A 12,544-nucleotide genomic window follows, 5' to 3' on the forward strand; every position below is an offset into this window, starting at 1 on the left:
AGAACGAGACATGCAAAAAATATTTCGAAAACAACAGTTTATAAGAATAACGTGTCTAATGTTATGAAAGTTTTGATTAAATAGCTTTTACCAGGGGAACAGTGTAAAAACCGGGCATTTTTGCATGTACACAAATAAGTTATATTTAGAATAATTATATATTTACTATTATAAATTGTCGGGTCGGGGTGGGGGTTTAAGCTCCTATTGCTTAATATGGATTATACATAAATCTCATGAGGAATCATGCCACAGTATCAACCATATAAACACGATATTATAACATTATTATTATAAGATCAATTTTATTATTACCAATTAAAAAGTAACACATAAAATCTCAATTTGAAGTGGTTTTGATCGATTCTTCAATTATGAAAATAAGCTTCTGACAAATTGTACTTCAATACTTATGTAAAATGATGGACATACAATGTCAAAATATGATAAAGATCATTGTGAAATACGTAATGCAATAATATAGGTATCAAGTGGTATACACACTAACAACATGCAAATCCTTTATAAATGTTCTACAAGTTTTTTTAAGAGGTTGGAAAAATTGTATGAAAAATGATCACTGCAATATGTTTCGAAAGCGAATATTATGCTTCACTATTGTCGAAATTTACACGTTTACAACGATTTATACTCTAAAATTGGTGAATAAAATGTGCTTGTTTGCTTTACTTTCGGTATAAGGGAAGCAACTGCTGCCTTCAGTTTGAGCTAGTTGCAGTATGAATCATTATACTCCATATAATATATACTAGCATTATATTCCTGTTTAAATAATCATTAATATTATTTTGTTGTTATTATTTTTTATTTTAGTTATGCTCTGGTGAAATCGAAACGTTTGAAGTACTACATTTTCATATTTTTTTTGTGTTTATTTGATATGCCGATAAAATGCACTTTGAAACCATCTGAAACGTAAGCCCTAGATGTAAAACTATGTAGTATAACAAAGCATATCATAAATTTAATACGTTTTCTAAATAACATGTGAAAATTTTACAGCCATGCAAATTATGAAACACCTTAAATTATATTTATTTTGACATCCATTAAAGAGACAATATTCTTGCATATCAGACTGGCGTTTCCGTTAGTTTTACCCATGCCGGAAATTTCATCTGGCATGGGGGGTTCCAGATGAGTCGCGTGCTCTACAATGGCACGATAAAGATGACGTCATTTTACCGTTATGAATGATTTTGTAATTCATACGCTGTTGAATGAAAGTAGTTACGGTTGTAATGATATAAATTTTCATTGAAAATAAAGATAAAGAATTTAAAATATAATGGAATATGGTAGAATATGCAAGAAAAAATATCTGACATATATTTGCGGTTCGGATCGGAATATCCGTCCCTCGGTCACCCGCCCATGGGCGGTAACTCGGCAAGCCTCGTTACCGCCCAATGGGCGGGTCACCTCGGGACGGATATTCCGATCCGAACCGCAAAATATGACAGATATTATTATTCCAAGCTAAAAAAGCAAGATATACAGATAATCAAGAGGAAATGAATGATAATTAGTCTGTCTTCCCCTTGGTACGTACAAGTCTTGGAGAGACACAGATCGTCGGCAAGTTTCGCAGCTTTGTGGATGGAAACCTGGTTTTCGAACTTCGCCTGACAACTTTATTTACTTCTAATTTACTTCTGCCGATAACTTGACTGAAGCCAACGGGAATGGCCCTACGGAATAGGCACTGACGCCAATGAAAGGTGCTTCAGCTCTTATCCACAGTAAAGGCTAGAACGGCAGGCCCTTGGCTGTGCACCAAACAACCCTTATCAAAAATAACCGCTGTACAGCGACTTACTAAATACAAAAAAATGTATTGGCATCTGGTGTAGGGCAAATTTGAGCATGCAGATTATGTTTTGGACAACGTATTAAGTATAGATCCACGAGGGATTGCTTCATATATATAATTTTATTCTAGGCCATATGGTTCTGGGAAATATGTTTAACTATTTCTTCTCTTTTTAAGAAAACCTGTGCCTTCATAGCGGGGCGAATTCGACCCAATGGTCATGATTTGAACAAACTGCGTATGTCTCCATTCGGTAGGCACTAATGCTAAATATCTAACCTTTCAGTTCTCAATTTTGTTGTATTTTCACTTACACCAAACAACACTGGATTATAAGACTTTCAAGCTTTACTGGAAGAACTCAAGTTGCCCTTCCTGCATTATTTTATTTAAGGCACCAGCAGGTACCCCCACCCCCTCCCGCGTGAGTAGAACCAACGGTCTTGAGTAAGCTAGTTGGACGTCTGCCTCACCTCACATGAACGAACGTTTTACCAATATATCTGCACATAAAAATGTTTCCCTGGTGTTGAGCCAATTCGATACCAGGAGCAATTATTTGATCAAACTTGCTTGTAAGAGATACACTAGATGCAAAAGACCAAAGTTCCAGGTCTTATGGTTCTAGAAAAGAATTAAAATTTCAACAGTTTTCATTTTATTTCTTTAATTAGCTGCCATGGCAACCAAATTTCTTTACAAAATCAATTTTTTGAAAAATCTTTGGAAGTCCCTCACCTATGGAACAATCTTGCCAAGTTTGGTTCAATAACTTTATGCAACTGCAATGCAGATGCTGCATTGGTATAAAGAGCTTAAATTAACCAATTTTCTTTAAGAACAGAAACAATATTGATGGCACAATTTTGATTGGCTGCCTATTAGGGATATAATGATTAAAAACATTAAATTTTACAAGTTTTTATTTTTTTTTAAGTTTGTCATTTACAAAATAAAATACATTTTTTGTAATATGAAATATTTCCCTAATATGATAAAAGTTAAAATCATATCCTGTAATTGCTTTGAAAATACTTTTGAAAATGAACGTATTTTAAAGGAAATTAATCCCTTCTGTCCAGAAATACCTCAGTAGCAAATATTTCTTCTTACAGTGACAGAGAAATTGTAAAGGGAGGGCCCTTTAAAACATGCACGTTATAAAGTCAACATTGTATCAAGAGACCACTCAAGGGACTGCAAAAAAGCAGTCTATTAATAAAGTGATCTCTCAATAAAATTCTTGACAGTTTGAGACTAAATACAGGGTTTCCTTTTTTATACTACAAATGACAGATATAACAAGCAATTATCATAGTATTGCAAGCAATCCATAAGTCCCCTACCGGTTAGAACCCCAGCAACATTCTGATGGGCCATTATGGCCATTCAATTTTACCAGTGAATGAATGACATGAATGAACTTAAATCTTTTGAGTTCAAAGTTTGTCTATATCACAGTAATGTGTTAAGTTTCCCTGCCTAGTAAGGAAATTATGTTTATACAATCTTGTCATATTATTATGATGTGGGATTTTAAAGTAAATCCTATAAGGAATGAAGAAGTTGGAGTGAAAAATACCAATTTCTCGAAAAAAAATCTAAGTTCAAGGGGGAGATAATTCTGGAAATAGTCTTACTAGAGTATTTAACCTTCTCAAAAATGTTGAGTGATAATAAGAAACATATATATGAAGTTTGAAGTAGATACATTAGGAAATAAAGAGGTTATTAAAAAAGACAACATTTTTTTTCATTAAAATTCTAAGTTCAAGGGAGGTAATACTGATAATTTTTGTGCTAGAGTTGTAAACCTTGTCACATATGATGTGGTTGATGACTAGAAACTTATATTTAAAGTTTGAAGTAAACACCTTAAAAAATAAAGAACTAATAGTGAAAAAGCTGAAAAATTTAAATCAGAAATCTTGAAATTCAGGCTATTTGTTGCCATAGCAACTAGAATTTTCAACATAGGAAGAAAATAAAAAGATGTGCATAATCTCAAGACTGCTATCTACCCATATTTCAAGTTTCATAAAAATATTTTCAGTACTTTTTGAGTTATCACTGGATCCAGTTTAGGTGTTAAATTTGCCATATTTTCAGACTATTTGTTGCCATAGCAACCAGAATTTTCAACAAAGGAATAAAAAAAAGACGTGCATAATCTACATACTGCCAACTATCCATATATCAAGTTTCATAAAAATATTTTCAGTACTTTTTGCGTTATCGCGGGATCCAGTTTTGTGGACGGACGGACAGACGGACGGAGGGTAAACCTAAAGTTCCCTCCGGTTAAACCGGTAGGGGACTAATAACTACAAGTCATAGATATAATAACATCTTTTTATAATAACAAAAACTGTACAATATTATATATGTATTACAGTCTCATAATTACATTTATGCTTTTTAAAAAAGTCATCAATATTCTCTGTATCCCTAACATTTTATCCGTAAAAATCCAAACCAAAATGTGTTACTATAACGTTGTCTAGGCATGTTCAAACAGATCACAGATGATGTGCTATCAGAAACATACTGCGATTGACTTATTTACATTTGACAGATCTTGTTGCAACAGACATGAACAGTAACTATATGAAATACGTGCATAATCGGACACAAAAATAAAACTGTCGTTAAAATATAACTACACATTTGGTCTACTTTTGTCAAGTTGAAACACTCAAAAGCAACGATTGCCCACAGTTAAGCTGAGACGACTTTTTAAAATTAAATAAAAATAGTAAAATTTTAAACACCTGATAGTTTCACCTGGCAATCAAATGGCTTCATAGACAAAAAGCCTCAATCCTGCAAGAACAATGAAAAATTGCCATCATACTAAATAAGACCATTCTGAGCATTTCTGAAATACAGGAACACTCTTCAACTAACAAGTGATATTATTCTCTTCCGCAAATGTTGATGGGTAGACAGTATAAATCTTAGTGGGTGTTCTGTGTTAAAGAAACATAACACATTGGCTAAGGACAAGGCATGTAGAAATGAGTGGACAGAGTACCTTCACTTAAACAATCAAATTTCAGATGACATCAAACATTTTCCAAAAGATAAATACTAAAAGCAAAGTTTGGTCAATTCAAAGGCTAATTGGAGCTAAAATTTAAAAAACTAACCACCACTTATAGTTACTTGATCTATTGTGGTTATGCTGAGTACTGTTCAATGCTAAGCATTAGCTAACCATTATGTTATGCTCTGGTGATCAAATCCATGTCTAAGTTACTTATCTACTTTGTTTCAATACATGTAGTTGATAAAAACATTGAAGGCATTAAATATCAAACTTAATGACACTCATCACAGTTTAAACATCCTTAAAATTCCTCTCAAAATACTGTAAATTGTTAAAGTTGTAAGGCATATTGTTCATGTTTTAATACACGGTCTGAGGCTATTTCAACAGAAATCCAGTTTTTGCCATCTGCTTGGTGGCCAAACAACATGGGTTGCTTTTGCTGTAATGAGGCTTCTTGAAACCTAAAAGTATAAATGATAATATATATATCATAAAAATGACGATGAAAATGACTAAAAAACTGGAACTCTACTAATGAAAATACTCTTTAAAATGTCAATTTTGACTGGGGCAAGAAAAATATCGCAGGTATCAACATGAAACTTCATTCATTGATGGATTTTATTAAGGAGAAGTGTAATGACCAAGAACCATAACTGTATTTTGAGTAGTTTTTGAGAAATTGCTCTTTATATTATTCCATATTTTGATTTTTGTTTGCAGCATACCTCAAAAGGTATTGGACTTATCAACTAGAAACATCATAGATTGGAAAGAAGTGCAGAGCCAAGTACAATCAATACTTTACGAATTATGGAGTTTTTTTTCCTTTGTTTGTTTTTTCTTCAAAAATGTCCAGGACATACATCAAAAATATTATATGACTATATCAATTTCAAACTTACTAGAAAGATTGATAGATCTCAAGGAAGAAAAATGTAATGCCCAAGAACCATAAGTTATTTAGAAGTTAAAACCCTTTGGTAATTATCAATTCTATTTTTATATCTGAATTGAAAATATTGTGCTTCAACAAATGGCTATAGGTAAAGTGCAGTCTTTAAGGGCCATAACTCTCTTTTGCATATTTTTCTTTTTTAATATTACATTTAAGATCAGTCAGCTCAACTTTTCCCATAAATATTCAAATGCCAAATTCCATTTAAGATATATGGGTTATAGTAAGAAGAAATTATTACTTTAAAAATAACTTATTCTGCGAATAGTCGAGCTAAAAATTATACAAGAGGGCCATGATGGCCCTGAAGTCGCTCACCTGTATATAGGCCCCCAGAGCGGGGCGAGTTTTAAACCCCAGGGCTTTTATTTGAACAAACTTGGTAGACACCAATTAGAAGATATTTTACGCTAAACATCTAAGGTCTAGCTTGTTGAGTTTTTTTAGAAAAAGATTTTTTAAGTTTTAACTATACACATATAGTTAAAAAGCAATGACACCCCTAGGGAGGGGCAGTTTTGACCCCAGGGCTTTTATTTGAACAAACTTTGGAGACACTCACTAGAAGATGTTTCATGCTTGATATCTAAACTCTAGCTATTCGTTTTTTTGAAGATTTTTAAGTTTTTGCTATACACATATAAGGAAAATCAATGTCCCCCAGGGCAGGGCCAATTTTGACCCTAGGGCTTTATTTGAACAAACTTTGAAGACACTAACTGGAAGATATTTCATGCTTAATATCTTAACTCTAGCTATTTGGGTTTTTTCAAAGAAGATTTTATAAGTCAATGACCCCCGGGGCGGGGCCAATTTTGACCCTAGGGCTTTTATTTGAACAAACTTGGTAGACACCCATTAGATGTTTCATGCCAAATATCTAAGCTCTAGCTCTTTGGGTTCTTTAAAAAAGATTTTATAAGTTTTTACTATATGCATATAGGGAAAATCAAACAAACTTGATAGACACTCACTAGAAGATGTTTCATGCCAAATATCTAAGCTCTACCTCTTTGGGTTTTTTAAAAGAAGATATTTTAAGTTTTTTCTATTGGTTGCCATGGCAACCAGAGTTCTGCATGGAATTAAATTCTTTGAACAATTTTTAAAGGTGACAACCAAAGGAACATTCCTGTGAAGTTTGGATAAAATTGGCTCAGCGGTTTATGAGGAGATGTCATTTAAAGTAAAAGTTTACGGACCGACGGACACCGGACGAAAAGCGATCACAAAAGTTCACCCTGTCACTTTGTGACAGATGAGCTAATAAAAGTAACAATAATTCTCATCAACCTTCTTGCTAACTTAGTACTTATCAAAAATGCCATGATCTGTAAACTAAGAAAGACAACTCACTGGTCCATAGCTATTACTGTCATGACTGTATTTAGAGTTGTCTCCCTCAACCCAAACATAATTTACAGGAATATGTGTTCTCTTGTTTTTATTCTTTGACCTGAAGAATAGAAATTTATTTTTTATAAATACCAAAGAATAAAATTTACTTTTTCTTGTTACACAAATTTTCATTTGTCAGAGCAACATCAGCTAAAGTCAACTTTTTTCTTTAAAGTTGTTGTGTAAATCAATACAAGACATGGGGACTTTTTTGAGATAGCAGGACTGTGACTTGTGCCAAAGAATTTGTACATAAAAATTAAATACATAAAAAATATATGTAAAATAAATATTGTGAATGAATATAAAATATTGTACATGAATATTCTAATACTGTTAATGAACAATAATACTGTACATGAATATTCTAAGACTGTTAATGAACAATAATACTGTACATGAATATTCTAATACTGTTAATGAACAATAATACTGTACATGAATATTCTAATACTGTTAATGAACAATAATACTGTACATGAATATTCTAATACTGTTAATGAACAATAATACTGTACATGAATATTCTAATACTGTTAATGAACAATAATATTGTACATGAATAATTCTAATGCTGTTAATGAACAATAATACTGTACATGAATATTAATAACACAAATGAATAGTAATATTGTACATGAATACATATTTTTACACACTTCACTTTATTACCAAATCAAAGAGATAGGACTGTCGAGTGCATTATTATTATGATTATATAATGCATGTCATAAAAAAAAGGAAATGCTTACACGTCATGTGATACAACCCCGATAATACCAAATGATGGGTCAGAAAATTTACTTCTCTTGCCTCAAACTAGTTTTTAAAAGCATTTAAAGAAGAAGTAGATACAATTTATTAATTTTTCTTGCATTGTAGTATTATAGTATAATACTGCACAATTTATTGTTCAATCGCTTTGTAATTAATCACTCAGGTCTATCTAAGCTGTCTGCACATATGAATTTGAACCGTACATTATTCTGCAGCAATGCACTCCAAATTGATATCTATTTCCTAAATATTGTTTATATATTAATAACATTGTGTATGATGAATGAATGAACAATTTTGTGAAAGAACAAACAATATTTTTGATGAATTATAGGTTGATAAACATTGAAATGTACAATATAGAGCTGGTGAAAACCATATCGAACAAGCCTTCACAAGCTGCGTATGAGCACAAATAATGATTTCCATATTGTACCACTGTTCAATGTTAATAACTGATTTATTCTATATCTAAATTTTAAATGAGCCGCCTCATGACAAAAGCAACATAATGGGTTTGCGACAAGCATGGATCCAGACCAGCCTGCGCAAATCCAAACCCTATTACAAGTAGAGAAACTGATAGCGAAAAGCATGGATCCTGATCAGACTGCGCGGATGCGCAAGCTGGTCTGGATCCATGCTGGTCGCAAACGCATTACGTTGGTTTTGTCGTGACGAGGCTCAAATCATATTAAGGAAATACATAATCTGATTGAATACTTTGATGGATTGACAAGTCAGATCTTTTTCCCAAAATTATAGTATAGTAGTCCCGTCATGAAGACCACTTTTGGGACCACATAGAAGTGGTCTTTTAATTGAACTCAGTCTTTATTTTGTAATTTTTTCGTTTTACCGCTATGGCAATATGGTGAATTTAAAAATTGCTCATGAAAAAAACTATAAGTAGTGTTAGTTAAATCATCACACCAAGTTTGAAGTCCTAGGCTTAAGCGTTCTTTAGTTATTGATCGGAAAACCGTTTTTACCTACAAGGTCAATGTGACCTTGACCTTTGACACCATTGACCCCAAAATCAATAGGGGTCATCTGCGGGTCATGACCAATCACCATACCAAGTTTGAAGTTCCTAGGCCTAAGGGTTCTTTAGTTATTGATCGGAAACCGTTTTTACCTACAAGGTCAATGTGACCTTGACCTTTGACCCTAAAAATCAAAAAAAGGGTCATCTGCTGTCATGACCAATCACCATACCAAGTTTGAAGGTCCTAGGCCTAAGCGTTCTTTAGTTATTTGATCGGAAACCGTTTTACCTACAAGGTCAATGTGACCTTGACCAGGCCTCGACATTAGCGGTGGTCGGTTGGTCCGAGACCACCTGATTTTTGGCAAGAACCACCTAATTTTGAAAGCAACTGGTCCGTCGGACCACTTGAATTTTCTGGTTGGTGCAAGAATGGCGATTTGGACACAAAAAAAAACATGTTATAACTTTTTGTTTTAAATCATTTGTCTATGTTCATGTTTATGGTTCATTAATCTCTGATTAGTTAAAGAAGTTTTTAAGTCATCATTTAATTTTCATTTTAAAGTCGCTAAAATTTTGTTTATGCAAGTTAAAAGAGTTAAGAATTTGTGATATTAAATTTTGTAGAAAATTCATTTCAACGTTATGCCTAATAATTATGATATTGTTTGGAATATCGGATGAAACTAAAATTTCAAATACTTTAATCATGGCAGCAAAAGAAAGGAAATGGAAAATATATCAACTAATTATTTGTTTCTTATCTTTTATAACGATAAGAGATCCATTGTTTCCAGAGTAAAAAATACTTTTAAAAGGTAAAAAAATCAATGTCAAAAAATAAAAAAACCAACAAGCAACAGGGAGGTAAAAATTCTGTATTCAGAATAAATATGTGAGAAAAATAAGAAATACTATAGTTTATATATAAAGTTGGTATTTTTTATCCTTTAGATATTTTCCTTACTTACAAGGTCAATGTGACCTTGACCTTTGACCCCTTGACCCCAAAATAAATAGGGGTCATCTACTGGTCATGACTAATCACCATACCAAGTTTGAAGTTCCTAGGCTTAAGGGTTCTTTAGTTATCACTCGGAAACCATTTGTCTACGGATCGACGGACCGACAAATGCAAAGCAAGATACCCCTCTTCTTCAAAGTGGGGCATAAATATCAACTTGTATGAAAATGGATAAAGATTCATCTTTTCTTCCATTTACACATACTGTATTCAGGGCTTGAATCTTTTTGGTAACCAATAATAACAGAAAATAAATTGTGAGTTTGCTTGCTTGACAATCTATTAAGTTAATTGTTAAACTAGTAAGTTGGCCAAAAAATCATAGGCTGATGTATTTGGTTACAATACAAGCAAATTTTTGTTCAATTCCCATTTTAGCTGATTTATTTAGAAGGAAGTCAATGCTGACTATGAATGAAAATCACCAATTTACAGGCTATACACCAGTAATTGCATCAATCAGGTTTTTCTAAAGTAACAAATCACATGCTTCATTATATAGTCCACATAAATAGCCTGATTACCATCATACTGTGACCAAACAAACAGCTATCTAATAAAGTTTCCATCATCTTATTTTCCCCTGAAAAGTATATTTTTTTCATAATATGACCTGTCATTTAGTTTAATTTCCAACCAATTATTGCTATACTGTATGCGATTATAATAGCTTTTTTTATTATCACCCTGGTGATTAAAAGCATTGACAAACAGCAAAACCAATCTGCACCTCCTCCAATGTCCTCTATACATGTATAAATAACATTTGATTTTCTGTCTAGATCTCATTTAGTACTTGGTCTTTTATTTCAGTAATGAAGCACCCCAATGGTGAATATTTTCTCTGGAGAATGTTCTGTAAATGATACCCATTAGCGCCTTTTCTGCTGACCAAAGCTGTCCATCAAAGTAAATGTTACATGCCCATATGAACCCCAATGTAGCTCTTAAATTCATCAGACAAATTTATTTACGGTCTGACAACCAGAAATGTTTTCTTTCTCCACATGGACAAATGACAGACAGCAAATTTATTAACTAAATAATTGTCAGACTTTGGGGTAAAAAACAAATCTGCTTTCATAAGTTTGCACAGTACTGTTAAAGCTATGAAGTCAAGTCAATCAAATACTTTATTAGCAGAAACATTTTCTTGTTCATGGCCAAGTAACATTTTGGTTGAACAATATGTACAGAAAAGTACAGACATGTATGATGAATGCAGTTTATCATACATATTCCTTGGCATATTGTTGAAATATTGTCAGATTTCTTGGAAGTGTAGGCTGACCTTGTTAGATGTTTGTTGTTAATATAGGCAAGTCACTACTGATGCTAGCCTTTAGAGTTAAATATTTTAATATACATTCTTGTTTCTTTCAACATATATGTTGTTTTTTTATCATTCTATGGAATCATGTGGCTTTATATAAAGCTATATTTATAATAAACATGAAATTAGGTGAAGAAACTATCAATAAACCCTCTGATCATTAATTTTGTTGTAAGTAGAACATCTGAACTTTCATAAACAAGTTTTTAATTGTATACCTTTTAAGTGAGAGATTCAAACTCAAAGCATGTGGTCTTAAGGTCATCAACAATTTTAGTACTCAGCTGTCTATACAAATCATAGATGAAACTATGCTCTCAAATTACCAAGAATTACACATAGTATATATGAGCCGTGTCATGACAAAACCAACATAATGGGTTTGCGACCAGCATGGATCCAGACCAGCCTGCGCATCCGCGCAGTCTGATCAAGATCCATGCTGTTCGCTTACAAACTCTATAACAAGTAGAGAAACTGATAGCGAACAGCATGGATCCTGATCAGACTGCGCGTAAGCGCAGGCTGCTCTGGATCCATGCTGGTCGCAAACCCATTATGTTGGTTTTGTCGTGACGCGGCTCATATGTATATGGTCCTTTCAATGAACTAAGTAGGTGAGTTTTTCCAAACAAATTTTTGAACAACAACAACAGCAAAGTCATGTCATACCTTACAATATCTCCTTGGACACCAACAATTCTCTTTACTGCTAACTGTTTGGGATCATATGGGGTACTGAAAATAGAAATTTTATAAATTATAGAGGTTTTCTAGTTTCTTTACATTAAATTTCAACAATTGTGTTTAATCAAACACAAATTTTTGTCAAAAACAATATTAAATAATCTAATAATCTATTATCTTTTAAAAACTAAAAGTTAGGGGTTTCCAAATTTGTGATCATGATAACATAGATAGGGAAAAAGATCCCCCATTCATCTATCAACTAAAGCTGTGATGTCATTAAAACCGTTCCCAAATTTAGACCCAAAACATAGTAAACCTTTATTTACGGGCCGCTAAAAAATTTTCGCTATTCTTCAGTACATCTGACTGAATAAATATGCAACCGATTGACCCCCCGGATTGCAGCTGTTCTTTGGTCTGCACGGGTCACAGGGGTTTATTAAATTTTGCTACAAAGGGCAGGTTAATCTCAAATTAAAACCTTATT

At 32.9% G+C, this 12,544-nt stretch overlaps 1 long non-coding RNA gene across 1 annotated transcript; it reads right to left on the reverse strand.

The window, feature by feature from the left end:
- Window positions 1-2,739: 2,739 nt before the first annotated feature.
- On the reverse strand, window positions 2,740-12,115 carry LOC132720233 (uncharacterized). Its single transcript, XR_009624314.1, has 3 exons — window positions 12,040-12,115; window positions 7,201-7,300; window positions 2,740-5,347 (listed from the first exon to the last, which is right to left on the reverse strand). It is a non-coding gene; the product is annotated as an uncharacterized LOC132720233 (long non-coding RNA).
- Between the last annotated feature and the right edge of the window lie 429 nt (window positions 12,116-12,544).

The sequence above is a fragment of the Ruditapes philippinarum genome, unplaced genomic scaffold (assembly GCF_026571515.1).
Source record: "Ruditapes philippinarum isolate M1 unplaced genomic scaffold, ASM2657151v2 ctg5168_1_1_1_1, whole genome shotgun sequence".
NCBI lineage: Eukaryota > Metazoa > Mollusca > Bivalvia > Venerida > Veneridae > Ruditapes > Ruditapes philippinarum.